Source organism: Trichosurus vulpecula, chromosome 8 (genome assembly GCF_011100635.1).
Source record: "Trichosurus vulpecula isolate mTriVul1 chromosome 8, mTriVul1.pri, whole genome shotgun sequence".
Classification (NCBI taxonomy): domain Eukaryota; kingdom Metazoa; phylum Chordata; class Mammalia; order Diprotodontia; family Phalangeridae; genus Trichosurus; species Trichosurus vulpecula.
This window is the reverse complement of record NC_050580.1, coordinates 32,377,829-32,405,047: the sequence shown is the minus strand read 5'-3', so window position 1 is coordinate 32,405,047 and position 27,219 is coordinate 32,377,829. Positions and strand designations below refer to the sequence as shown.

General features: G+C 46.9%; 1 protein-coding gene across 1 annotated transcript in view; it reads right to left on the bottom strand.

Annotated features, from left to right (window-relative positions):
- Nucleotides 1-27,219, bottom strand: part of TSPAN15 (tetraspanin 15) — a 71,037-nt gene that overhangs the window by 30,791 nt on the left and 13,027 nt on the right. The window lies entirely within an intron of this gene.

Sequence of the window (27,219 nt, the reverse complement as noted above, 5' to 3'; positions counted from 1 at the left end):
CCTTGGAGACCCAATCAATCATTCACTCAACAAGCATTTGTTGAAGCACTCACAAAAGTATAAGCAGAGAAAGCAAATGGGACTTTCTTTTCCCCATCATAAACATGGGGAAGAAAATACAAATTTGTCTCTATTGTGGCCAGGGGAAATAGACGGAGAGGTGAAGATCTATCTGGACCCGTGATGTCACTGCTACAGGAACTCCCAAGTGGGGAAACTCCCTCCACCCGTGCAGGACACCCTCTCTGACTTGGTCTTAAGAGATCTGCCTAGAGCATCAAGGGGTTAAGGGGCAGCATCTACGTGTCAGAGGTGCTCGAACCCAGGGCTTCCAGCCAGGCCATGCTGCCTTTCATCACCTAAATAAATATCTCACATAAGTCAGCAAAGCATTTATTATGTTCCAGGCACTGTGACAAGGGCAGAGAATAAAAAGAAAAAGCAGAAATTGCTCCTACCCTCAAGAAACTTACATTCTAAGGGAGGAGACAACATCTATTTAAGTAGTTTATACAGAGTAGATGGTGGAGAAGGAGAATTAGAGGGGTCTACTGCAGGAGGTGGGGTCTGAGCTGGGACTCTCTAGATAAGACTGGAATGAGTCACAGGGAGACTCCTAGATAGACCTAGAAACCCAGAGACTTCCTGGATTGACCCGGAGCCAGCCACAGGGATACTCCCGGATATACTGGCAGCCCCAGCGTTTCCCTTGGCATACCTAGAACCAGCCTCAAAGAAAGAGACAGCCAGGCAGTGTGGTGTGGTGGGTAGGGAAAGCTTCAGACTCAGGCCAGGAAGACCTGAGATCAAATCCTACCTAGATACTCACTAGCTTTGTTAATCTGGGAAAGTCACCATCCTCTCCAGTCTCAGGGGTGGAACTCCATCGTCTCCAATGTCCCTTCTAGTTCTAAATCTGTGCTCCTAAATTTACCTTGACCCCCACACCTTCCCTTGCTATAGTCCCTAGAGACAGCTTGTTAAGCACAGAACCTCCGAGAGTTCTAGACAGGTCTTCCTTGACACACGTAGAAACCTGGAGACTCCCATGATAGGTCTAGAATCATTCACAGGAATATTCCTAGATATGCCTAGAGCCTCAGAAATTCCTTTTGATATGGCTGAAACTAGGAACAAAGACGTCTAGATACATCTGGAACCCTGGAGATTGCTTTGATATACTCAGATCCCTGCCTAATGCCTGGTGATAGGAGCCACTCACTCCTCTACACGTCATCTTTCGGCTCAGTTTCCCTGTCCAGAAAGTCCAATGAGAGGCCTGAAGAGTCCCTTGCTTCTCTGAGCTTTAGGGTCTTTCTAGATAATCCTTCTCCAGGGCAGGTGGCAACACACAGGCTTGTTAACCTTAACAGGCTGTCTGATTTAACAGGCCATCCCTCCTAGCTCCACGGAGTTGGAAGCTGCTAACTAGATGAAGAGTCAGACAGGCAGGGTAGTCATGCCAACCAAAGATTTAGGTAAACATCTTGAAAAGAAAAGTATACAATTTGCCAAAGACAGGCCATAACAGGGGCAGGCTCAAAAATAGCCCAGCAGCCCTAGGGTTTGGGTTTTTTTTTTTTAACACTGCCTTTCCGCTGCGTCAAGGGATGGCCCCTCCAAAGCTAGAAACATTCCCTAAAACAAGGAGAACTTCAGTGCTAAAAGGCCTCATGTTAGATGAGGATGATGGGCTGTATATACTGCTCAACTATGTGCCGGGCACAGGAGCCCTATAAGCACCTTACAGTGATTACCTCATTAGATCCTCACAACAGCCCGGGGAGGTGAGTGTATTATTATCCCCATTTTACAGACAGGTAAAGTGACTGCCCAGGGACACACAGCTAGTAAGTGCCTGAGGCCACATTTGAACTCAGGTTTTCCTGACTCCAGGCATGGTGCTCCATTCTCCTCCTCCACCTAGCAACACTCAAGGACCAGAAGGCTCCAGTGAAAGCAGCTCTCGAGCACCCAGGGTACTCTGAATCTAGGGACCCTTCTCTTTGAAGGGACGAAAGGAAGAAAGAAGAACTTATAACCAGACCAAACAGGTGCGGTGTCCTGGGGCAAGGGAGCAGACTCTGACGTTTCTTAGGGATTCAGACCCATGATTGGGTCAGGGGTTGGGGAAAGGAGAGCTTCCCTCTCTCCACCAATATGGATCAAAACCTCATCTGTAAGTCACATAGTCTTGGGGAGCGACCCACAGCCCGGGGAAGACCCACAGCCCGGGGAAGTTTAAGTGAATTGCCCGAGGTCACACAGCCAGGAGGAGCGAACCCAGGGCTGCCTCAATCCAAGGCATTTAGACCCACACTCTCTCTCAATCTCGTTGTTCAGTCATTTCAGTTATATTCAACTCTGTGACTCCATTTGGGGTTTTCTTGGCAGAGATACTGGAGTGGTTTGTCATCTCCTTCTCCGGCTCACTTTACAGATGAGGAAACTGAGGCAAACAGGGTGAAGTGACTTGCCCAGGGTCACACAGCTAGGAAGTGTCACTTGTGTCTACAAGGAGATTTGAACCCAAGTCTACTGACATCAAGCTCAATGCTCTTTCCACCAGGGCACTCTGGGTAATGTTTCCCCCTGCTACCCCCCACCCCCAAATCACAACATTTCTGGGCAATCAGAACCATCGATCAGTTTGGTGGGGATTTTTTTGGTTTTGTTCTAATTTATTTATTTATTTTCATTTTCAATATTCACTTTTATAAGATTTTGAATTCTAAATTTCCCCCCTCCCTCCACTTCCCCCTCCCCAACACCGCATGCAATCTGACATAGGCTATACATACATAATCATATTAAACACATTTCCACATCAGTCATGTTGTGAAAGAAGACTCAGAACCAAAGGGAAAATCATGAAGAAAAAACAAACACAACGAAGGAGAAAATCGTCCGCTTCGATCTGCACTCAAGACTCCATAGTTCTCCCTCTGGAGATGGACGGCATCTTCCATCACGAGCCTTTTGGAGCTGTCTTAGGTTGCTGCGTTGCTCAGAAGGGCTAAGTCTGTCAAAGTCCATCATCGCACACTGTGGCTGTTCCTGTGTACAGTGTTGTCCTGGTTCTGCTCACTTCACTCGGCATCGGTTCATGCCAGTATTTCCATGTTTCTCTGAAATCCGACTGCTCAGTATTACATTACATTGATATACCACAATTGGATGGGCATCCCCTCATTTTCCAATTCTTTGCCACCACAAAAACAGCTGCTATAAATATTTTTGTACGTGTGGGTCCTTTTCCCTTTTTTGTGATCCCTTTGGGATACAGCCCTAGAAGTGGTATTGCTGGGTCAAAGGGTGTGTACATTTTTATAGACCTCTGGGCATAGTTCCAAACTGCGCTCCAAAATGGATTGGATCAGTTCACAACTCCACCAACAGTGCATGAGTGTTCCAATTTTCCCACATCTTCTCCAGCATTTATAATTTTCCTGTTTTGTCATGTTAGCCAATCTGACAGGTATGATGTGGTACCTTAAGAGTTACCTTGATTTGCAACTCTCTAATCAATAGTGATTTAGAGCATTTTTTTCATATGACTATAGATAGCTTTAATTTCTTCCTCTGAAAACTGCCTGTTCATATCCTTTGACCATTATCAACTGGGGAATGACTTGTATTCTTATAAATTTGACTCAGTTCTCTATATATTTTAGAAATGAGGCTTTTATCAGATATACCGGCTGCAAAAATTCCCAGTTTTCTGCTTCCCTCCTAATCTTGGTTGCTTTGGCTTTGTTGGTACAAAAATTTTTCAATTTAATATAATCAAAATTATCCATTTTGCATTTCATAATGTTCTCTTTCTCTTGTTTGGTCATAAATTCTTCCATTCTCCATAGATCTGACAAGTAAACTATTCCTTGCTCTCCCAGAGTGCTTACAGTATCAGCCTTTATAACTAAACCATGAACCCATTTTGACTTTATTTTGGTATATGGTATAAAAGATACTGGTCTATACCCAGTTTCTGCCATACTATTTTCCAGTTTTCTCAGCAGTTTTTGTCAAATAGCAAGTGCTTATCCCAGAAGATGGAGTCTTTGGGTTTATCAAACAGTGGATTTTTTTTGTTTATTTATTGGAGGGGGGAAGGCAGGGCAATTGGAGTTAAGTGACTTGTCCAAGGTCACACAGCTAGTAAGTGTATCAAGTGTTTGAGGCTGGATTTGAACTCAGGTCCTCCTGACTTCAGGGCCTGTGCTCTACTCACTGCGCCACCTAGCTGCCCCCAAACAGTAGATTACTATAGTAACTGACTATGGTGTCTTGTGTACCTAACCTATTCCGCTGATCCACCACTCTTATTTCTTAGCCAGTACCAAGTAGTTTTGATGACTGCTGCTTTATAATACAGTTTAAGATCTGGTATGGCTAGGCCACGTTCCGTAGCATTTCTTTTCATTAATTCCCTTGATGTTCTCGACCTTTTGTTCTTCCAGATGAACTTTATTATTTTTTCTAGCTCTATAAAATAATTTTTTGGTAGTTTGATTGGTATGGTACTGAATAAGCAATTTAATTTAGGTAGGACAGTCATTTTTACTATATTAGCTTGGCCTATCCATGAGCAAAGGATATTTTTCCAATTATTTAGATCTGACTTTATTCGTGTGAAAAATGTTTTGTAATGGTGTTCATACATCGGTCAGTTTGTTAACTGTCTAGGGCAGAAGGCTGCCATCTCAGCCTATCACTGGGCATCCTTGGCCGACCCTGCCACCTCCAGGAAACTGACCATTAGCAAGAACAGAGAGAGCTCCTGGGGACTGCATCTGCTAGTGGGTTGACCCCTTCAATGTCCCAACGCTGACAGGCCCTCAGGCTGAGCACATTCCCTCCTCCACTCATCCCCTGTCAGGGGATGAGGCTGAAGGTGTGGGGACCACAAAAGTGAAGGCAGAATCAGAGGGTGGCTTTCAGCATCCAGAAGTCCCAGTTAGTCAGGGCTTCTGGGTATTGCCACTTGTCAACTACAGATGGACCGATGGACCTGACTGAAAGTTACCAAGTGTGCTGACAGCAACAAACTCAGGAGCCTCCTTGAGCCAGCCAGAAGGGAAAAAAATCATCTAGGATATGAACAAGCTTTTATGAAGGGCCTACTATGTGCCAGGAACAGTGCTGGGTGTCCAAAATGAAATAGACCCTGCCCTCAAGTAGCTTACCTTCTATCAGAGAAAATAACTTGAAGGCAGGAAAGTAAATACAAATGCAGAAAACACAGTATACTGGGGGAGGAGGGGAGGATGGTCAGGAGAGGCCTCAGACTTTTGAGGTGGGCTTTGTAGGAAGTTCAACATTCTAAAAAACAGAGATGAGGAAGGAGTATATTCCAGGTCTGAGCGTGAGGACCAATGGCCTTTAAGGCCTGCCTTGGTGACCCCCAAACAACCCAAGGGCCAAGCTCCCAGATCCCAGCCCCCTGCCCCAGGAAGGCCCAGATCCCCTCTTCTTTTGTAGAATGAGACTTCTTGTGTTGCTACAAAGAGATCCCTCAGAAGGCCGGCCCCATGGCCTCAGTCTCTTCAGGAACTGGTCACTTGGTCCAACAGCCTTGTCCTCAGGAAGTCTGTTACTTCCTTTAGTCTAATCTGGTGGTCTTTTGTTGAAATTTGCCCTTTTTTCTCTTCCTCAGCAGGGATGCAAAAATATCCAGGAAATACTGTGGATACTAGAGTTGGTAGGAAGGCGCAAGTGTGCAATGTTTCCAGTTCTCTTTTTTGGGAAAAACAAAAAACATGAAATCTGTTCTTTCTAAATGTTACTTACAAACTCAGAGTCATTTTGATCTGGGGGATGGGGGATGGGAGATGGGACAGGGATTGCTCTGGCCCCTTGATTTCATCAACGTGGGGAAACCCCAGAGCCCCAAAGAAACTCTCTCCACTGAAGCAAAAGCAGCTAGTTTAGAATGTGTGGTCTAGAGTAGCCTGGGGGCAATGAGCGGTTAAGTGATTCATATAAGCCAAAGGCAGAGATGGAATCCCCAGCTTCCAGACTCAAAGGCCAGCCAACTAGATCACAGCTGGGTCCACTGTCCCTCTGCTCTCTAGTTTAGAAAAATAATGATAAAGCGATTTGCTTAGAAAATACTCATCTTAGCTTTTAAAAAATGTGAAAATGCAGAAAAGAGAAAAACCTAGGGACAATTTTGTTAGCTTTTTTTTTGGTGAGGGGAGTCACCAAAAAGTCCTAAAAACAAACAAAACAAAAAACAACTTCTCCCCAGTACTTTTCCCCCAGGCCTTCAGTTTGGTGTAATGGAAAGAACGTTAGACACAAATAAGACAACTTGGGTTCTAGATCTGGTCCATCACTTCCTTGATGTGTGACCTAGACCTAAGACTCAGTTTTCTCCTCTGTAAAATGAAGGGGTTGAACGTGATCTCAAAGGAAGGGCCCTTCCAGCTCTGATAGTCTATGATGGACATCCCCACCGACAACCAAAAACCCAACCGAAGCAAGGTAGACAGACGGTCTGCCTCATATAGTGAGTCAGTCCCATGGCCGTGGGCTCCACCAGAGTCACTGAGACAGTTTCCTGCTGGACCAGAAGATAATAATTCCCAGAAGTGCCCACATCTATCTATGTAACAATGTCAGTGCTTGAGCCACGTGGTCATGATCCCTGTCCCAGGGGCAAGAGCTCAGACTTAGAGGCCAAGAACAGGAGCACTCATGCCCACCAACACTGCTCTGGGAAATTAAGAGAGGCGGGCAGCCACTGTGTTGGTAAAGACAAGGGCAGCAACATGGTAAGCAGCATTTCTGTGGCGCTTCAAGGTTAGCTTCAAGGTTTGTGGGTTAGTTCATTTGAGCCTCACAATAAACTAGGAAAGGTGGGGGCTGTGATTATATCCCCATTTTATAGAGGAAGACACTGAGGCCAACAAGTTAAGTGGCCGGCCCAGGGCCGCATGGCTAGGAACTGTCTCAGGTCTCCCACAACTCCAAGTACAGCCTTCTGACCTCCTGCATCACCCAGCCATGCACATTTATAGAGCCGTAAAGATTACAAAGCACTTGGCATTCATTACTCACTTTATTTCCATAATGACCTGTAAGGTGGGTGACCCCTCTATCACCAGTTTTTTTGCAAGATGAGGAAACTGAGGTCCCATCACTAGTATTTGAGGCTAGTTTTGAATACAGGTCCCGCTGACTCCAAGTCCATGAATTAGAACATGGTACACACCCTACCGCCTTATAATCTACCAGCTGGAACAGCAATCCACAGTTTGAGAAGCATTGAAGGGGTCTTGAGTCGAAAAAGTTTGAGAAGCCCTGGGCTAGAAGACCATGCCAATATGCCTCAGCTGAGCTATACTGAAAAGGCGGACCATGAAATATTCTCAAACCCATGCTAGCTTCACTTTAAGCTGTGAAAATCCAGAAAAGAAGTAGAGTTCAGAAATAGTTTTGTTGACTTGGTGGGAACAGGATGGGGCATGGGGGGCGGGGGTGGAGAGAGAGAGAGAGAAAGAGAGAGAGGGAGGGAGGGAAGGGGAGAGAGAGAGGGGGGAAGAGGGGGAGAGAGAGAGAGAGGGAGGGAGGGAAGGGGAGAGAGAGAGAGAGGGAGGGAAGGGGAGAGAGGGGGGGGGAGAGAGAGAGAGAGAGATAGAGAGAGAGAGAGAGAGAGAGAGGGAGGGAGAGAGAGAGGGAGAGGGGGGTGGAGAGAGAGAGAGAGAGAGAGAGAGAGAGAGAGAGAGGGAGGGAGGGAAGGGGAGAGAGAGAGAGAGGGAGGGAAGGGGAGAGAGGGGGGGGAGAGAGAGAGAGAGAGATAGAGAGAGAGGGAGAGAGAGAGAGAGGGAGGGAGAGAGAGAGGGAGAGGGGGGTGGAGAGAGAGAGAGAGAGAGAGAGAGAGAGAGAGAGAGAGAGAGAGCGAGAGCGCACTAGGTGGTACAACGGATAGAGCACCAGCCTGGAGTCAGGAAGGTCTGAGTACAAATCTTGGCCTCAGATACTTACTAGCTGTGTGACCTTGGGCAAGTCACTTAGCCTTGTTCGCCTCAGTTTCCTCATCTGTAAAATGAGCTGGAGAAGGAAATGGTAAACCACTCTAGCACCTCTGCCAAGAAAACCCCAAATGGGGTCACTAAGAGCTGGACACAACTGAAGAAGCCTCAACAACCACAAATATAGAGAGATACTGAATATATAAAATCGTAAAACTTCTTCAGAAAGTTAGGGAAAATCTGACTCAAGAACCAGAAGAGCTACAGAATGTGGGCAGAGCCCCCCTGTTCCAACCTCGGCTTTTTGTAGATGGTACAGTGGAACACAGAGAGGCCACAGCCGTGCTAAGACACGAGCTAGGACGGAAAGCCAGGTCTCCTGACTTCTGGAAATGAAGCCTTCCACCCAACAAGCATCATCAAGACCCACATCCCCTCTGTACCAAGACCATGGCGCTGGCATCACAAAGACAAAACGTGCTTTCCACCTGACCCCAGAGAAGGTTTCAGCTCAGGTGGCCAAAAATGGGCCCTCCTGGCTCTCCAGTGTTTATGCGCTGTTGACCTCACCAGAAGGGGTGGGCATGGGAGAATGTTAGGAGACATTTCTTCAGCTTGCCACACCTCTAGCCTTGCTGATGTTACTTCTTGCTGGCCAGGGGTAGTCAGTGTGGGGAAGAGTGAGGTCTGGGCACTCATAAAGTCTCTTTCTAAACTTCCAAGGACTTCAAGACTGAAAAATATAACTGTATTTATTCCTTTGTCAACCCTGTTTTATGTTTCTCTCTGGACATAGACATTTCTGCCAACGCCAAGCATAAAATCCCTTCCTGGGCACTCTTAGCTAATTATAGAGCTCAGTCATGCAGAGCAGGAAACAAACAACTCATTTTTCAGTGATGATGGCACTCATGATGATGGTGAGCAAGGCTTGGGGGTGGGCAGGAAGGGCAGGGAGAAACAGCCCCTGAGGCCCAAATGGGCAGCAACAAATCCCCCTCCAGCTGAGCAGAAAATTCGGCAGCCTCAAAGCCTAAGCTGTACTGAACACAATGTCCCCTTCCCTCTTGGTGTTCTGGTCACCTCGGGCAGCCACTCTGGTGGAACCCAGGCACCCTTCTCAGAGACACGCTCTTAAATGTATCTAATAAAACACAGAGGATTACAAAGAAAACCAATTACAGTGAAATAGAGTTAGTGAAACATATATTTTTTAAAACCAAATTCATGGACCCCTGGCTAAAAACCTCCATCTTGAATCTGGAGAAAAGGCCCTGGCCTCAGTTTCCTCCATTAGAAGACAGTATTCAAATTGGGGGATGGGAAGAGCAGAGGGACAGACTAGACACAAAGATGGCCTGGGCTGGGATGTGGGGGAAGGCATCAGATGAGACCCCAATGGCCACTTGAGCCTTTGTTAATTCTCCTTATGTTCATTCTGGGTGCATTAACCTAGGTTCTTGTTGGACTCCCTCCTCAGAATGTAATCTCCTGGTGCGCCAGGACTGTTTCATTCCTGCAAAATACAGAAGGTGCCCAAGAAACAGTTGTTGACTGACTGGCACACGCACTTAATACGCACAGCCTAGTTCCTTAACCTCCAAAAAGCTCTGTTTTCTCAACTGTACCTATGACAATATCAGAATTGCCAGGTGACACAGGATGCTGGACGCAAGTTAGAATGCTGTCTCAGACACGTTGTGCTGGCTGTATGACTCTGGGAAGGTCGCCTCACCTCTGTTTGCCTCAGTTTCTTCATCTGTAAGACAGGGATGATAATAGCACCTCCCTTCTAGGGGTTGTTTCAAGGCTCAAATGAGATAACATTTGTAAGGTGCTTCGCAAACCTTGAACGACTATGGAAGTGATTTTTTTATTATTTATTACTACTACCACTGCCACCACTACTACTCTTACTAACTACTACCATTACTGTTACTGCTACTACTACAGACGCGGTTTGAGAGGTTAACGGACCCCTCAGGGACGAGAGAGCAGGACAGGGCCATCTGGAAAGAATTCACAGACCCAAGCATTCTTTAAATCAAGTTGGCAAAGGTTTATTTTAAGGTTAATACGGTGAGCAGAGCTCCTTAAGGAAGTTGCAACCTAACAGGAATAATGCTAAAGCTTATAGAGGAAAAGTAGTGGATTATGTGGCAAGTATGCCAATTAGGTGATAACATACAACCTTGGTCACATGTGTTGGAAAGGGCGGGGTTCCTAGGGATGTGTCTTTAGCCTGTTAGGTATGTAACAAGACAGCTAGCTTCAGGATTCAAAGCCTATAGCTGGACCTCTGGATTGTATACAGTAACTACGTGGAATCATGATAGTTCTGCTGGTACAAGATAATGCTGTTCATACAAGGGAAATTCTACAGAGGTCAGCTTGTTCCGGTAACAGGGAGAGAGAGTTTGCCTCACTGGGGTCCACTCCTGAGTCATTGCTAGGCAATGGTGCCATAGACTGGGCAACAGCTAGGCATAGCATCCTTAGGCTGGGGAGAAAACTGTCAGGGATGGTGTTTTAAGGCTAGGGAGAAACATGCTCTTGGAAGTGGGGCCCAAGCGCCCTGTCACTATCACCACCACCACTACTACTACTACTGCCGCTGCCGCCGCCACTGCCACCACTGCCACCACCATGGCATTGAAAGTACCCTAGAAAAAAACAGGTTTGGTTTTGTGTTACATTAAATGTCTATTTTAAGGTGGATGGTAGCAACTGCAGTATTCTGAAGCTCTTTCGCAAGGGGTCCACTTTGTGCTAATCAGATATTAGTTCTAAAGTGTTTCGTAAGCCTTAACCCATAAATGTCAGTTCTTATTATTAATCATTATCAGCCTCTTTATTACAAAAGCAGCCTCCCCGTGCTCCCACTTGGACAAAGCAGCTCCCTCTTGTCCTGCTCAGACCGCAGATAAGTTCCATCGAGAGCTGTGACAAAAAGGCTGGCCCGAAAGGCCAGCTGCTCCTGAGGAGGGCTGGGTCAGGGTTTCCATTTCCAACTCCTGCATTCGGGTACATGATACTTCATTGGCAAACACCCTCTCTAGCCTGAAAATAAGAACTCGCTCCCCCAGGCCAGGCCCAGTCTGTTCCGGAAGAACCTCTCTCAGAAGGAGCCCCACCCACCCCCTACCATCAGAGTCCACTTATTTGGGGTGGCTTCAAGGGAGTTTCTCTGTCACAAACAGGGACTGATTTTCTTAGGGATCACCCTTGGAATTCAACGCATTTTAAAACTCACTTATAATGGGACTTGGCAAATGAAATAATAATAATGGCCACCATCTACATAGCAGCTACAATCTGCCAGGCACCATGTGAGGCACTTTACAAACATTACCTCACAACAGCTCTAGGGAGGAGGTGCTATTACCCCATTTGACAGAGGAGGAAACTTGAGGCAAACAGAGGTTAGGTGACTAGCCCAAGGTCACACAGCTAATAAATGTCTGAGGCTGGATTTGAACTCAAGTGCTCTGTCCCCTGCACCACCTCCTGAATGTGTTGTCTCCTAAGGCCCAGGGGGGAAAGACCCCTTTTTCTTTCTATTCGTCCCTGGCATGTAGCACTTAACAAATGAGTCCTCCTACTTGCCCTCAGGAAACAAAGGTAGCCCAGGCCCTCCCTGCCCTGGAGGAGGCATCAGGCAGCTAGAACCGGGGAGAATGCTGGATTTGAAGTCAGAAGACCTGGGTTCAAATCCCAGGCCTGCCACTTACTAGCTGTGTAACCCTGGGCAAGTCATTTAGCTTGGTCCTCAGTTTCTCTATCTATAAAATGAGGGGATTAGACCAGATCAGGGGAGTCAGACCCTGGGGCCAGCAACATTCATTAGAACCAACCTGAAGTGTAACTGGGAAGAGAATTCCAAAGGCCCCATGATGAAAAGTGGTCTCCACCTCCAGAGAGAGAACTGACCAACCATGAGTGCAGGTCCAAGCAGGCTTTTGTCACTAACTTCATATTTTTGCAACACAGCTAATATGGAAATAGGTTTTGCATGACGTCACAGGTATAAATAATATTTTGCTTATGTTATCGATGGGTGGGGGAGGGAGCTGGAGGGAGAGAAAGATTTGGAACTCAAAATGAATGTTAAAATAAATAAAAATACAATACCATACAGATAATGTTGATTTGTGGTTTTCTTAGACAACATGCAGTCCCTTGCCTCCTCCTGCTCCCTCATCCCCCACATTCAATCAGCTCTTCTTTTGAGTTTGACCACCCCGGGCCCCCCTCTCCCCGCCAGACTAGAGGTCTAAGGACTAAGGTCCTTTCCAGGTCTAAACCCATGATCCTAAGCGACCTCAGGCAAGTCAACTAACCTTTCTGGTCCTCAGCTTCTCATTTCCTTCCCTTTAAAATGAGGAAATTGGACCAGATGCACTCTGAGGGGTCCAGCTCCAGACTAATGCTCCTGAGCGTGATACAAGGCGGAAGAGGTGATGATAATGACGATGATAACTGACATTTGCATAGTGGTGTGTGTGTGTGTTTACACACTCATCTGATCCTCAATACAACTAGCCTTTAACTATGACCAATGCTGGCTGTTACTTTTGCCACTTGTTATGCAGAATTACTGTTACTTCCCAGCCCAGTCAGGTCAGGATGTTAAGGCATGTCCTTCTCCATTTTCACAGCCCGCCCCAGGGTTAATCCGCCTCTATTCTCTCCCTCCCTCACTGGTCCTTCTCAGCACATTCTTGCCCTTGGTCTGCCTCCAACAGACCTTTGTAGCTCTGTGTCCCCCACAAAGCACGGGCCGGAATATGGCAGGCACTTCACACAATGGCTGCTGGCCTGAACTGCCCTGTGCTCACTCACAATCTTCTCACTGCCGGCCATCTGACCCCTGACCTTTCCTTCCATGACCGTGGACTGTAAGGTCCCTGAGGACAAGGATCATCTGGCACCAGGGACACAGTTACCAGCCCTGAGAAAAGAGAAGGCTTGTTCTGATTGTTAAATGGATCCTGGGCTGCTAAAGCAAAGGATTGTTAGCCTGAGGTCGGTGAGCCTTTTGAAACAAATTTTGATAACTGTGTCTCAGTTTAATTGATTTCCTTTGTAATCCTGTGTATTTTATTTTATGTATTCAAAAAGATCAGAGTGAGAAGGGACCACAGGCTTCCCCAGACCGACTGCCCAAGGGGTGCTGGACACAAAGGAAGGGTGAGAGCTCCAGTTCTAAAGCATCTGAAATTCAAGTCTCCAACAGGATGGCTGATCTGCTCTCCCTGCTCCCATCCTGGCAATCACCCAGGTTCACAGTCTTGGGGTCATCCTTGCTGCCAGGTTCCAACTGCTCTCTCTCCCATCGGCCCCTTCTCTTCACCAGACCCTTGCTCAGGGGCTCCCCATCTCTCACCTGGATGCGGTCAAGGCCCTCTAACTGGCTTCCCTGCCGTAGGCGGCTCCCCAGGCCAATCCCTCCTCCCTCTACCTGGCTGCCAAAACCACATCCCTAAAGGCCAGACCACACAGCATCAGTGGTTCCCTCACCGTGCCCCTCCTGTTGGGTGTCTGCAGCCTCTCCCTACTTGGCTCTGCCCTGGGGCTGATGGAGCATCACTTCCCCTCAGCCAAGCTGGCCCAGACCCAGACATTCCATCTCTTGCCTTGGTGCTGGGTGGGCTGTGGCCAGCCTGGATTCTCTCCTTCTCAGTCTAAGCCCTGGCCTCGGCCTCTCAGAATCCTGGACTCCCTTCAAAGCTCAGCCCAAGTGTCACTTCCTACTCAAGGCCTCTCCTAAGCCTGCTCACCTCCAAAATTCTTTTGACGTTCTTTTTATCTGGGTACATATTTCCCCTACAGAATATAAGCTCTTGGGGGACAGGGCCTGTTTCCTTTTTGTATCTGTTTCCCAGGGCCCAGATCCCCCAGGAAGACTGGGGGATCTGAAGCCAAAGGACCAGAGTTTGAATCCTGGCCTTACCAGCTTCATGCCTGTGTGACCTTGGGCAAGTTCCTCCCCTTCACTCAGGAAAAATGAGGAGGTTGGACTAGAAGGGCTCTAAGCTGCACTCCCACCCCAGCTCTAGTCCTGTAATCCTGAAATAACATCAGTGGGGTCACTGGGTACTTCTGTATGTAACTAACAGGGGCCACCCTAGGTCTAGTGTGGGAATCAACTTTGAAGACTAATCCACCCTGGCCCAAAGATCCCCAGGAGGATCCATAGACCACCAAGCTACCCATGCCCAACAGCACCCTCTGCAATGGAAGCCCAGGACCAAATCTTCATCACAACAGCAGCAGCATGTGTTCAGGGCTTAAGCTTTGTGAAGTGCATTGCATAGGTTATGCCATTGGGTCCTCACAACAACCCTGGGAGGGAGGTGCTTTCTTAACTCCATTTTACAGGTGAGGAAACCAAGACAGAGAGGACCTGCCCATTGTCCCACAGCTATTAAGTGTCTGAGACTCCAGCATTCTATCCACTACAACACCTAGTTAAAGACAGAAATGGGCTTCAGGGAGGGGGTGGGAAGAGGGCCAGGAATGTTTTTTTTTTAAATAGTATTTTATTTTTTTCCAATAACATGTAAAGACAAGTTTGAACATTCTTTTTTTAAAAATTTTGAGTTCCAAATTTTTCCCTCCCTAAAATGGTAAGAAATTTGATACAGGTTATACACGTGCAATCACGTAAAATATATTTCCATATTAGTCATGTTGTAAAAAAAAGAAATAAGCCAAAAGAAAAAAAAAACACAGAAAGTTAAAAAACAAACCATGCTTCGATCTGTATCCATTTTCTACCATAAGTCCTGTATAATTGTATTGAATGACTGTATTGCCAAGACTAGCTATGTCAGTCAGAGTTGATCACTGTACAATGTTGCTGTTAATGTGTACAATGTTACTGTGTACGCTGTTCTCCTGGTTCTGCTCATTTCACTCAGCATCAGTTCATGTAAGTCTTTCCAGGTTTTTCTGAAATCCACCTGCCCATCATTTCTTATAGCACAACAGTGTTCTATTACACTCATATATCACAACTTGTTCAGCCATTTCCCAGTTGATGGGCATCCCCTCATTTCCAAGGAATGGTATTTGAAAGAATGCAACAAGTCCCGGCCAGTGACGGCCAAGATCCCCAGCTGCATTCCAGGAACAATTTCACCGGGGCCATCAATTTTCAAGGGGGTCATCATACTGAATCTTCCCAGGGAACAACAGTTCTTGGAAGGAATGATGTAGCCCTAGCCAGAAGCCCCCAGTGAAGCCACCACAAGGAAAACAATACTGTAGGAAAAAAGGCGTATTCCAAGAAAGAAAGGGTGAGTGGATGGTCCTGCCAGTGTGGTTCCCTCTCCTGGTGGTAGCAAAGGGAAGAGCAATGATGGAAAAGATTCCCACATGGAAAGTACATCCAGGGGTGGTGCAAACTGGGAGACACGGGTTCAAAACATGCCTCAGACACTGAGGAGCTACTCGATGGAAGGAGGGGGCAGGCTGACGCCACCTCACTCAGCTTCAAGCCCATTTGTAAAATGGAGGAAGCCTACTTACACTATTTACCTGGCACAGTTATTAGGAGGAAAGTATCTTACAAATCTTGACACGTGATTGAAATGTGAATTCCTGGTTTATTTGGTTTTTTCCTCTGATAAGAAGAAAATGCAGTGGAATGACAAAAGAGCTGGACCTAGGGACCAGAAGGATCTGGATTCGAATCCTTCTGTATACCCTGATTAGCTGGGTGACCTTGGTCAAGTCACTTAAAATCTCTCCAAGCTTCAGTCTGTTCACCCGAAAGATGGGACTAGTAAGAACCCCACGTCATGGAGCTCCATTTCCCAGATGAGGAAGGTCAGAGGCAGGGGACTCCCTTTCCCTGGGGGTGGGGAATCTGCCATGGAGGGGTAGGAGCGTGCTAGAATGGAGAGGAATCTGGCTTGGAGTCAGAGAGGATCAATCGATGGGGCACTAATGCTTAGCCCAGAGGAAGCCTGGGGCAGGGGAGTGGGGGGAGGCAATCTTCAACGAGCCAAAGCGGAAAGAGATGTTGGATCAGGGAGTCAGAGGCCCTGGATTCAAATTCTGACTCTGTTTCTTATCCTCTGTTTGACTCTGGGCAAGTCACTTTACTGTTCTCTGCCTCAGTTCCCTCATCTATAAATGTGGGAGTTGGAATACAAGACCTTTAAAGCCCCTGCTACCTCTAAACCTATGATCTTAAGGAGTTAAAGGGGAAGGTATGGGGTGGGGAGCAATGAGTGGTAGACCAGCGTAGGGACTGTGGGAGCTGCCTGGGGAGATCACGGGCCTCATCTTCCTGGAGGACTTCAAGCAGAGGCTGTGTCACAGTGAGGATTCCTTTGGGCAGTGCTTTGGATTGGATGGCCAGCTCTAAATTCTGGGATTCCCTAATAGTGAATGGATGAATAAATGAGAACATAGGACAGAGAATTCTGGAAATAGGGGAATCCTTAGGGACCATCTAGATCCGGGGGTCTTTAATCTTATTGTATCATGGACCCCTTGGGCAGCGGTCTGGGGAAGCCTATGTGATGAGGGTACAGTCTCTGCGGACCCCCTTGAATCTGAAGTACAGTCTCTGGGAACCCCCTGGAACTCTCCTTGAATCTTCCCACTAGATCTGACCTGCCTATGGGCATAAGCATTTTTTTATCACTAGGCCCAAATCTCTACCGGGCCTAGCCCAGCTGCTTCCCACCCTGGATCCTATCAAAATCCCATTCTCTTGTTTCCTGGAGTCTTGCCCTCTAGTCACTCCAGTCCCATCAGGATCCTCCTTAGACTCCTCCTCAAGACCCTCCCTAAACCCCTCCTCTAGTCACCCCAGACTACTTGACCACCCCTCAAACCCTCCCACAATCTTTCTGTATATAAGTCTAAACTTGCCTCCATGAAGGCGCTCAGATTGAATCTGGCCTGTTTGTGAAAACAAGGGTCACAAAAGGTGAGATTTCTTAAGACAACCCAATATGGCAAATCCTTAATAAACTTTGTCTTTTTCCTTGGCTGAGAAGGCTTGAATTGAATTCATTCGGCAGAACTCAGCATGTCGGTGTTTGGGGTCTCAAGCACCCCTAAAAACGTATGGTTCCCTACCATCATAATCATTTTCTTTAACCTCATCATATGGACCCTTCTCAGAACAAGGTTTTTAAAATCCATAAAGTAAATTCCATAGGATTACAAAGAAAGCCAATTATATTTAAATACAGTTACCAAAATATTTTTTAAAACAGGTTCATGGGCCCCAGGCTGGGTGACAACCTTTGATCTAGCCCATCCCCATACTTTCTGAAGTCCAGAGATTAAGGATTTTGCCCAAGTCACAATGGCAGGGATGAACCTTGAACCCAGATTTTCTGATATCTACTTCCATTTTTTTCTTTTACTGTTACTCTTATTGGTGTGGGGTTTTTTTTTCTATTACTGTTTACAGGTTCTTTTCCTTTTCCTCTTCCTATGGGGTACAAATAAATTAAAAACAAAACAGAAGCCCAAAACAAAAATGAGTCATTGGAAAAGTGGCCAGGGGATGATGGAAGCTTCCCAAGGGAGGGGCTAGCCCAGGAAACAAACTGTCTCCGGACCCAAGAGGAACTATGGAAAAACCAATGTCAATGACAAAAAGAAGTTCCCTGAAATACAACCTCAAACGAAGTAAAAAAGACAAAATCAAGAACAATTCCTGCCCTCAAGAGCTTCCATTCCAATCTCAGACAAAGCATTTAAAAGAAGACAGGAGTGGTCAATGGTACCTGGCTAACCGTTTCTCTGTTGTGTTGTACAAGAGTGGACAAGATGGCTGCTGAGGTCTTTTTCAGCTCTGTGATTTGAGGACTTTTTTAGGTCTAATGTCAGTCTCAATTCAGTGCAACAAACATTTATTAAGTGCCTGCGATGTTCCAGCCTCCACTTGAAGGCTTCCATCCATGAGGAAATCACTACCTTCAGAGGCAGTAAGACAAAGAAGCTGGCCTACATGGCCTCTGGGGTCCCCTCTAGTGCAGAACTAGAAGCCTACACAGGTCTCCTTTTACACCCCCACCCCACCCCCATTGCTCCTGGTCTTACATTCTGGAGTTAAGCAGAATAAGTCTAATCTTTCCAGGGGACAGCTTTTCAAAAACTTGAAGAGAATCATAATGTTCCCCGAGTCTTCCCCCTTCTCCAGGCTAAACATCTCAAGTAAAATACTATCCTAGAAACACCCCCCAACATCCAAGAACCAACCAAAGAACTCCAAATGTAGAGGGAGAAGGGAAGGTGGTCTGTGGTCCTGGTCTCATTTGTAAAACTGTAAGCAAGAAGAACGCTAGGACTGAATCTTTTATTTAGAAAGGAAAGGGCCTAGCAGTACAGATCTCAAACCATATTACAAAACTGTAATCATTGAAACAATTTGGTTGATTATATGTGTCCTTCCTTTTCGAAGAGGACCATGACACCAGGGAAATGATAACATGATTTGCAGTTGACTTTGATTTGAGTGAGGGAGGGCTGTGCAGGGTCACCAGCCTCACCTTCTCCAGAGCCATCTGGACCCAGGGACCAAATATTCATCAGGACGAGTGGAGATGACCCAGGATGCAATGAGAGACCCTGGCCCATTTAGGCTAAGGCCTTTTCAGGTACTCACTTAGAGTGAGGTAATGCCCAGTCAGTGAATAAGCCTCTTTAACAAGTGAGTCAAGGGACGGCCCTTTTAATTAGAAAAAAAGAAGAAATCAAGCTGAAAGGGTTGCTGTTCCAAAGAGACAGTTACCATTGACCTTCACTCTAAGCCAGGAGGGCCCAAAATACAGCCATTAAGTGGAGCTTGGGCAGTGACCTATAGTGGTCTAATCTATGAGCTTCATAGATATTGGGTTTAAGGTTTTGTGACAGAGGCAGAGACAGAGAGGGAGGGAGGGAGGGAAGGAAGGAAGGAGGGAAGGAAGGAAACAATTTTGGTACTGAATAAGAAATGAAGAAGCTGATCAGTAGAACAGATTAGGTACACAATATACAGAATGAGCAAATGAGCACAGTAGCCTAGTGTCTGCTAAACCCAAAGATCCCAGATTCTGGGGCAAGAACTCACCATCTAATAAAAACTGTTGAGAAAACTAGAAAGCAGTCTGGCAGAAACTAGCATAGATCAACATCTCATACCACTTACCGAGATAAGCTCAAAACAGATACATGATTTAGACATAAAAGGTGACAGTATAAAATAATCAGTGGAACATGGAAGAAATTACCTGTCAAATCTATGCATAAGGGAAGAGTTTAAGACCAAACAAGAGATAGAGAGGTCACAGGAGGTAAAATGGACCATTTTGATTACATAAAATTTTAAAAGTTTTTGCATAAGCAAAACCAATGCAGTTAAAATTAGAAGAAAATCAGGAAACTAGGGGAAAAATCTTTACAGCAAGTTTCTCTAATAAAGGTCTTACTTCTAAGCTACATAGGGAACTGAGTCAAATTTACAAGAATAACATCCATTCCCTAAATTCATAAGTGGTCATAGTCAATTTTCATAGGGAGAAATCAAAGCTATCAATCGCATATCAATATATGGAAAAATGCTCTAGATCACTGATAACTAGAGAAATGTACATTAAAACAACCCCACATCCATAAGATTGGTCAAGATAGCAAACAAGGGAAATAACAAATGTTGGAGGGGATGTGGGGGGAAAAAGGCATCCTAATGTACTATTGATGGAGCTGCAAACTAATTCAGCTATTCTGGAAAACCATTTGGAACTATGCCCCAAAATCTATTTAACTGTGCATACCCTCTGACCCAGTGATACTGATAGTAGGTCTACACCCCAAAGAGATCAAAGAAGGAGGAAAAAAATCATATGTATAAAAATATTTATAGGAGCTCTTTTCATGGTGGCAAAGACCTGGAAACTAAGGGGATGTCCATCAACTGGGGAATGGCTGAACAAGTTATGGTATATGAATGTGACAGAATGTTATCGTGCTGTAAGAAGTGATAAAGGTGGTGGTTTCAGAAAAACTTGGGAAAACTTGTATAAACTGACACAAAGTGAAGTGAAAAGAACCAGTAGGGCAATTTACATGGTGATAGCAATACTGTAAAGATGTAAAACTCTGAATGACTTAGGAACTCTCATCACCACAATGACCAATGCTGATTCCAAAGGATTCATGATGACACAAGCTGCCCAACTCCAGAGAGAGAAGTTATGGACTCAGAGTGCAGACTGAAGCAGATTCTTTCTTTCTTTTTGAACATGGCTAATTCGGGAATTTGTTTTGCATGACTATACATGTTTCCAATGAGTTTTGTATTCCTTGCTTTCTCAAAGGGTAGGGAGAGGGTGAGAATTCAGAACTGAAAATAAAATCGAATTCTAAAAAAAAAAAAAGAAAGAAAGAAACACATAGGCATAGTAAACTACTCCCCTATCTTAGAGATGGAGCTTGCTCTATACCAGGAGTTCTTAACCTGGGGTTCTTAAAATGGGCCTCCCCACCCAGGGGACCATAATAGATTTCAGGGTGTCTATGAATTTTGATGGGAGGAAAAATGACATCTTTATTTATACCAGCCTTTAAGTGAAATTTAGGCTTTCCTTCAATTATAAAGTAGGCAGCAAAATTATTCTGAAGAGGGATCCCATAGGCTTCACAAGACTGCTAAATCAGTCCATGACACACAAAAAGTTAGGAATCTCTGAGCTAGTTCAACCCCTGAGAGAAATGCCCAGTCTAGAGGGCTCCCAGCAAGGACCATGTCAACAAAATCAACTCAAATTCCAGTCATTCATTAAACATCTGCTCTTTTCAGAGAGATTCTGAGAGCAGAGCACAGCCCAGAGGACAGCAGGACAGTATGAGGCAGGGTACTGAATGTAGCTACAGAGGGCCTGGTTTGTACCTGGGCTCTGCCACCGAATACCCAGGTGACCTTAGGTGAGTCAAAGGCGTGCTCTAAGTAACTTATCCCTAGCTCTGTGATCCCATGAGCAGACCTGGGTCGAGGAGCCTGTGCAAGTACACAGCCAGTCTTCTGCCTGCTACCCACGCCTCCATCTGACCCTAGAGCAGTTTTGTATCCCTGCTCTCTCCTGCTTCCCCACTTTCCTGTCTAGCTCATCAGACACATTCTAGCCCAAGCATGAGTGTACCCCTAGAGCTCTGTCCTGGGCCCTGTTCTCTACACACTCTTTCTTGGTGACAGCATCACCTCCTGTGGGGTTCAATTATCAGCTCCATGGAGCAGATTCCCAAATCTATCTTTCTCCTGACTTCCAGTTCCCCACCTCCAGCTGCCTGTTGGAAATCTCCACCTGAACTTCCATAAGCATCTCAAACTCAACATGTCCATTTTCTTTCCTTCAAATTGTCCCATTCCCCCTCCCCCCAAAAACCTTCCCTATTTCTATCCAGGAAAGACTGCCATCTTTTCAGTCATCCATATTTGCAACCTCAGAGTCATCCTCAACAGCTCATTCTCGTTCATCCCACGTAGCCAATCAGCTGCTAAGTCTTTTCTCTACCCACAGTCACCCTGCCCTTACCCCGCCCCATTCAGGGCCTCCCAGCTCTTAACTGGACTTAATTGTAATAGTGTTCCAATTGGTCTCCCCGTCCCAAATCTCTCATTCACCCAACCGTGCACATCAGTGCCATAGCTAAAGCAGAAATCAAATCCTGCCATCCCCTGCAGTAGAGGCCTCTGTGGCTTGCAGCCGCTCAGCTAGAAAACATACCCTCCCGTGTTAAGCATTTAAGGCCCCTCCCAGATTGGCTCTCCCTTTCCAGCAAGGCTTCCCATGACTCCCCCTCTCATGCTCACCATTCCAGACACACTGCCCGACTCAGAATTTCTCATACACCACATTCCACCTTCCCACTCCCTTGGCACCTCCTCTCTTGGGATCCCTGGCCCTCTTCACAGATCAGCTGAGGGACAACACCCCTCACAAAGCCTTTCTTCTCGTTCCCAGTTATCAGTAGTCTTCCCTCCACCCCCAAAGCCCTGGAAATGACTTTCCAAGTACTTTTGTATTCTCTTCCTTTTGTATACCCTGTAATCCCTTAAAACAGGTGCTTGTTGGGATGAATGTGCCAGGCCCTGTCCTATCATTCATAAGGGTTCAGAGCCACTTGGTAGAAAGGAAGATATATTGGTCTGAGGGGCAAGAAAGCCAAGTCTGGGGCCCTGTCATCCTCCCCATTTCAACTGAGTTTTGTACCGAAGGGAGGCCAAAACCACTCAGGACACCAACTAGAAAATGGAAGTGATAATGACCTGAAGGTGGAAAATTAGATTCGATCAGGGTCTCGAATTGGAAGGGTCCTTGAAGTTCTGAACAGAACTGAGATTGGAGCAGGAGGGCCTGAGTTTAAGTCTCCCTTCTGACATTTCCCCATGCAACTTTGGGCAAGGTACTTCCTACCTCCGGGCCTCAGTTTCCTCTCCTGTAAAATAAGGAGACTGGACTAAATGATCTCGAAGGCACCCCCTCCCCCAGCTCTAAAACCTATACACTCATGACCCTTTTATCTGACAGAAATGGAAACTGAGGCTTAGGTCAGGTGACTCACCCAAGGTCACACAGTAAGTTAGCAGAGCTGGAACAGCCTCTGGAGGTTCTAAGTTTTTATGCCTGTGACTGCAGAAAGTTGAATCTGAAAACCACCGGACTGAGAAAAGACCAGGGCCAGACCAGAGCTCAGGAAAGTATTCCAGATGCCAAGGACCAGAAGAGAAACATGTCAGTCTTGGAGAAGAAGGAGGCCAGTGGTGACAGCGACCCTTCCCTGGTACCCTGTACCATATTCCTGAAGGCAGAAGTTTAGTGAGAAATGCTACCCAGGCCCAACCAATCTCTGGGGAAACCCCCTCCTCCCTGGCTTGGTTGTTCCTGATGAGGCTAGAAATGGGATGGGGGGGAGGAGGAAATCTCTTCCTTGGTCATTCCCAGGACAGATCCTCTCCAAAGGAAGGTAAATTTTGATGGCCAGAAGCTCCCCACTTAACTGGGGTTTACTGGGTAGATTCCTTCCTTTCTTCCTCCCTCCCTCCTTCCCTCCCCTGCTCCTTCCTTCCTTCTTTCCTCCCACCCAGTTTACTCTAAAGTTCATAGACAGGACCACAATAGGTCCCCACCCAAGCTCCACTTAATGGCTGTATTTTGGGCCCTCCTGGCTTAGAGTGAAAGTCCCTGGTAACTATTTCTTTTTGGAACAGCAACCCTGAGGGTCTTCCCCTCCCAGCTTGATTTTTTTTCTAATTAAAGGGGCCATCCTTTGACTCACTTCTTAAAGAGGCCTATTCTCTGAATGGGCATTACCTCATTGTAATTGAGTACATGAAAAGGCCTTAACCTAAAAGGGGCAGGGTCCCCCACTGCATACTGGGCCATCTCCAGTTGTCCTAGTCAATATAATGCCACTGGACCCAGATGGCTCTGGAGGAGAAGGTGAGGCTAGTGACTTTGCACAACCCTCCCTCTCTGAAATCAATGTCAACTGCAAGTCATATCATCATTTCCCTGATGTCATGGTCCTCTTTGAGAAGGAAGGACAAACAGAACAATTCTTTCCCTGAAAGCTCAACAAAAGGAAAAGCCAAAAGGGTCAGGCAGGCTCTGCCATCTACTGGCTGTGTGACTGTGGACAGGTCACCTGGCCTCTCTGGTCCTCATCTGTAAAATGAAGGAATTGACTTAGATGACCTTGGCAAGTCAGAAGGTCTGACAGCTATCTTTGAAGTTTCTTCAGGGCAGAAGCCTCCCTAGGCATGACCCTCTGGAGCAAAAGGAAACCAAGAGAGAGACCAGCTGGAAGGAAGAGGCCTGGAGGGAAGAGGGAGGGCAAGCAGGAAGTCAGTGGGGAGGAGGAAGGGGTCTCCTCTGACTCCAGAGGGAAAAGCTTCAAGCCCAAGGAGGCAGGTGGCAGAGGAGGGGGGAGCAGAGACAGAGGGAGGAGAGGAAGAGAAGGCCCAAACGCCATCTGTCAAGCCAGAGGATGCACCACATGCTGGCTGCAGGTTTCACTGCCCACATGTTATATTTTTCCACCTCCACTTGGGCAAAGAAAACAAGGGGAAGGCATTGAGTCACTGCCACCATTGCTGCAGCCCCCATCACCACCTCCGCCTTCCATGGTCCTGGGGATGCAGGCTGTGCTCAGCCATCATCCAGCCTTTAAGGTATCAGAGGTCGGAGGGAGGGACCTCAGAACAAAGCTCGGCCCAGAGAAAGGGGCACTGAACTTAAGCTTGGAGGGCCCAGGTTCCAATCCCAGCTCCGCCACTTACCATCTGGATGGCCTTGGGCAAGCCCCTTACCCTCTCTCTCTGAGCCTCAGTTTCTTCAGCTGTAAAATGAGGGGGCCTCAACGAACCCTTCCTGCTCTAAAGCCACCACTCTGTGATGCTCAGGCCTCAGGGTTGGAAAGAGAACTTAGAGATCCTCTGATAACAATAAAACAATAACAGAGCTCATACTTCTGTAGCGCTGTAAGGCTGGTAAAACACTTTATGTACATCATCTCACTTTATTCTCCCAATAACCCTGTGAAGTGCCAAGTTCCAATAGCTAATAAGTGTCTGGAGTGGAATTCAAACATACATCTTGAGACTCTGAGACATTTCATCCTCACAACCCTATGAGCTAGAGGCTGTTATTATCCGCATCCCACAGATGACGACACTGAGGCTGTGGAAAAGGTTGAGACCTATCCAAGACCGCACAGCTAATAAATATTTGGGTAAGATTTGAATCCAGATCTTACTGAATCCAAATCCAATACTCTAACCACTATACCACACTGCCTCTTGTGTCTAGACCAGGTATCTCATTTTACAGATGAGGAAAACAAAGCACACATGGGGAAGTAATCGGCTCAGTGAGTCAGAGGCAGAGCCACAAATAGAAACTTGACCCCCTTTCTCCAGTTACTGCAGCAGCCCCCGGGGACCTCAGCCTCCAGGCATAGGAGAGGGGGAAAAGTGTTCAATCCAGTCCCAGATAGCATCAAAGTTCCCCAGGTTATAACCTGTGACCTGTTCTGTGCTTGGGGCCTGCTGGGAAAGGGGGGAAAGGGGGAGGTCCCTCAACGGAACATGGCAGCGTCAGGGCATCAGGGAGGGGGACAGGAAGAGCTCCTGGGTGAGGAAATCCCTGCTCTGAAACTTGGCTCAGAGGGCTGCCTAAAGGGTAAAAGACTGACCTAGGGTCACACAAAAAAAATACATGGGGTGGGGCCAGGAAGAATAATGGAGAAAATACTTATCAGGTGCTTACTCTGCTCCTGGCACAAGTAGAAGGCTATAAAGTGCCTGGCCTCAAGTAGCTTATATTCTAATGGGGGGAAGAGACGCTGGAAAGGATGGGGAAGGGGAGCATGGCTGAGGCCCCTCCTGAAATGGTGGTCCAGGCTAGGCTCTCAACAGCCATGAGCAGGGTCCCTGGGCAGAGACTGAAGGAGGATACTGTCACTGACATTGACATCAGCACGGGGAGGCTTACAAAGCACTTCGCTGGATGTCCACGGCCACCCTTGCCTGGTAACTACTGCAGGGATTCTTAGCTCCACTTTACAGATGGACCTAGGAATTCAAAAGAATAAAAGGGTCTGCCCAGGGTTCCCTGGCCAGCATCAGAGGTGGGGTTTGAACCCAGGTTTCTCCTGACGCCAAGGCCAGCACTCCTTCTCATTCCATCGCTTCTGGAGGAAAAAAAAGCTAAGCCTTTACACGGAAGGAACCGTAACTGAATTACTCAGGAATAACTAGATGTCAGGGCTTCTGGATCCTCTGCTGTGGCTCGGTCTCATTGCAGGAGGAGTGAGTCACATCTGTGATTCAGTCCTCCTCAAGACAGGCAAGCGGCTCATCTCAGTAAACATCCCTCTCACTGGGCTTAGAGACCTCATTACAGTTCTTTTGTCAGTCATCTCTCTCATGGACCCTGAAAAGTACCAAAGGCTTAGTGATGGTCAACCCTGCCCCACACATCCCCAGTGACTGGGGGTCACCAGCCCCAGGCACCGGACTGGGCAGGAGGGAGCTTCCAGAGGTAGTTTCCGTTTTTAACTCAATTGAGCAGGTATCTGGCTGTTTGAAGGCCCATTGGCTCTTCCATTTATTTCTCCTGGTGGAAGAAAAAGGATCTCCACAGTGGGCCTCCATCCATCCATCCATCTATCTACTCAATCAATCAATCCATCAGTCAGCCTTTGTCTAGAGCTCACTATGCACCAGGCTGAGCTCCAGCCCTGCACCCACTGACATTCCTGTCAAACCAGACTCATCTCTTCCCCTCTCCAAGTCCTAGGGAGGCCCTCTGCGACCTCTGAAACATCCTCACACAAGATGAAAGATCCACAGCCAGAAGGGATCTCAGAGGCCAGCTATGTGACTCCCATTCCCATTTCACAGACGAAAAAACTGAGATCAAGAGAGGATATGATTTGCCACAGTCACATAAGCCTCAAGAGGGGAATCTGACCCCAGGGCCTCTAAGATAAGAGGCAGGGCTATGCTCCCTCTATCTCTGTCCAGTGAGACCACTCAAGTCCGTCAGTCAGTCAGAAAGCATCTACGAAGCACGACCACGTGCCAGGCAAGGATCCCAAAGAGGTGGGGATACAAAGAAAAGCCAGGACACACTCCCTGACCTCAAGGCACTAGCAGGGTCCGTACCAGAGCTCTACAGGACAGATAGAAAGGAACCTCAGAGCACTAGCGGAAGGGCCACCAAAGGAGGCCTCTTAGAGGCAGAAAGTAGGATTTGGAATGAGTTTGGAAGGAAGCCCCTAAGGCAAGGAGTGGGGCCATCCCTGACTTCCAGGCACAGTGGACAGCCTAAAGAAAGGGGTCAGAGGGAGCCCAAGTGTCCCATCCAAGAACAGGAGGAGGCCAATATCACTGGAGCACAGAGTACATGGAGAGGAGTACAAACCAGCCAAACAATCCCTGCCCTCAGGGAGTTTACATTCTAACAGGGAGGAGAAGACACAAGAGGGCAGCTAGGTGGCAAGTGGACAGAATGCTGTGCCTGGAGTCAGGAAGACTTATCATCAACGTAGCCTCACACTTCCTAGCTGGGTGACCCTGTTTGCCTCAGTTTCCTCACCTGTAAAATGAGCTGGAGAAGGAAATGGCAAACCAGTCTAGTATCTCTGCCAAGAAATCCCCAAATGAGGACACAAAGAGTGATTTGAAAGGTGTTTGAAATACGTGAGATCATAAAATCCTAAATTTAAA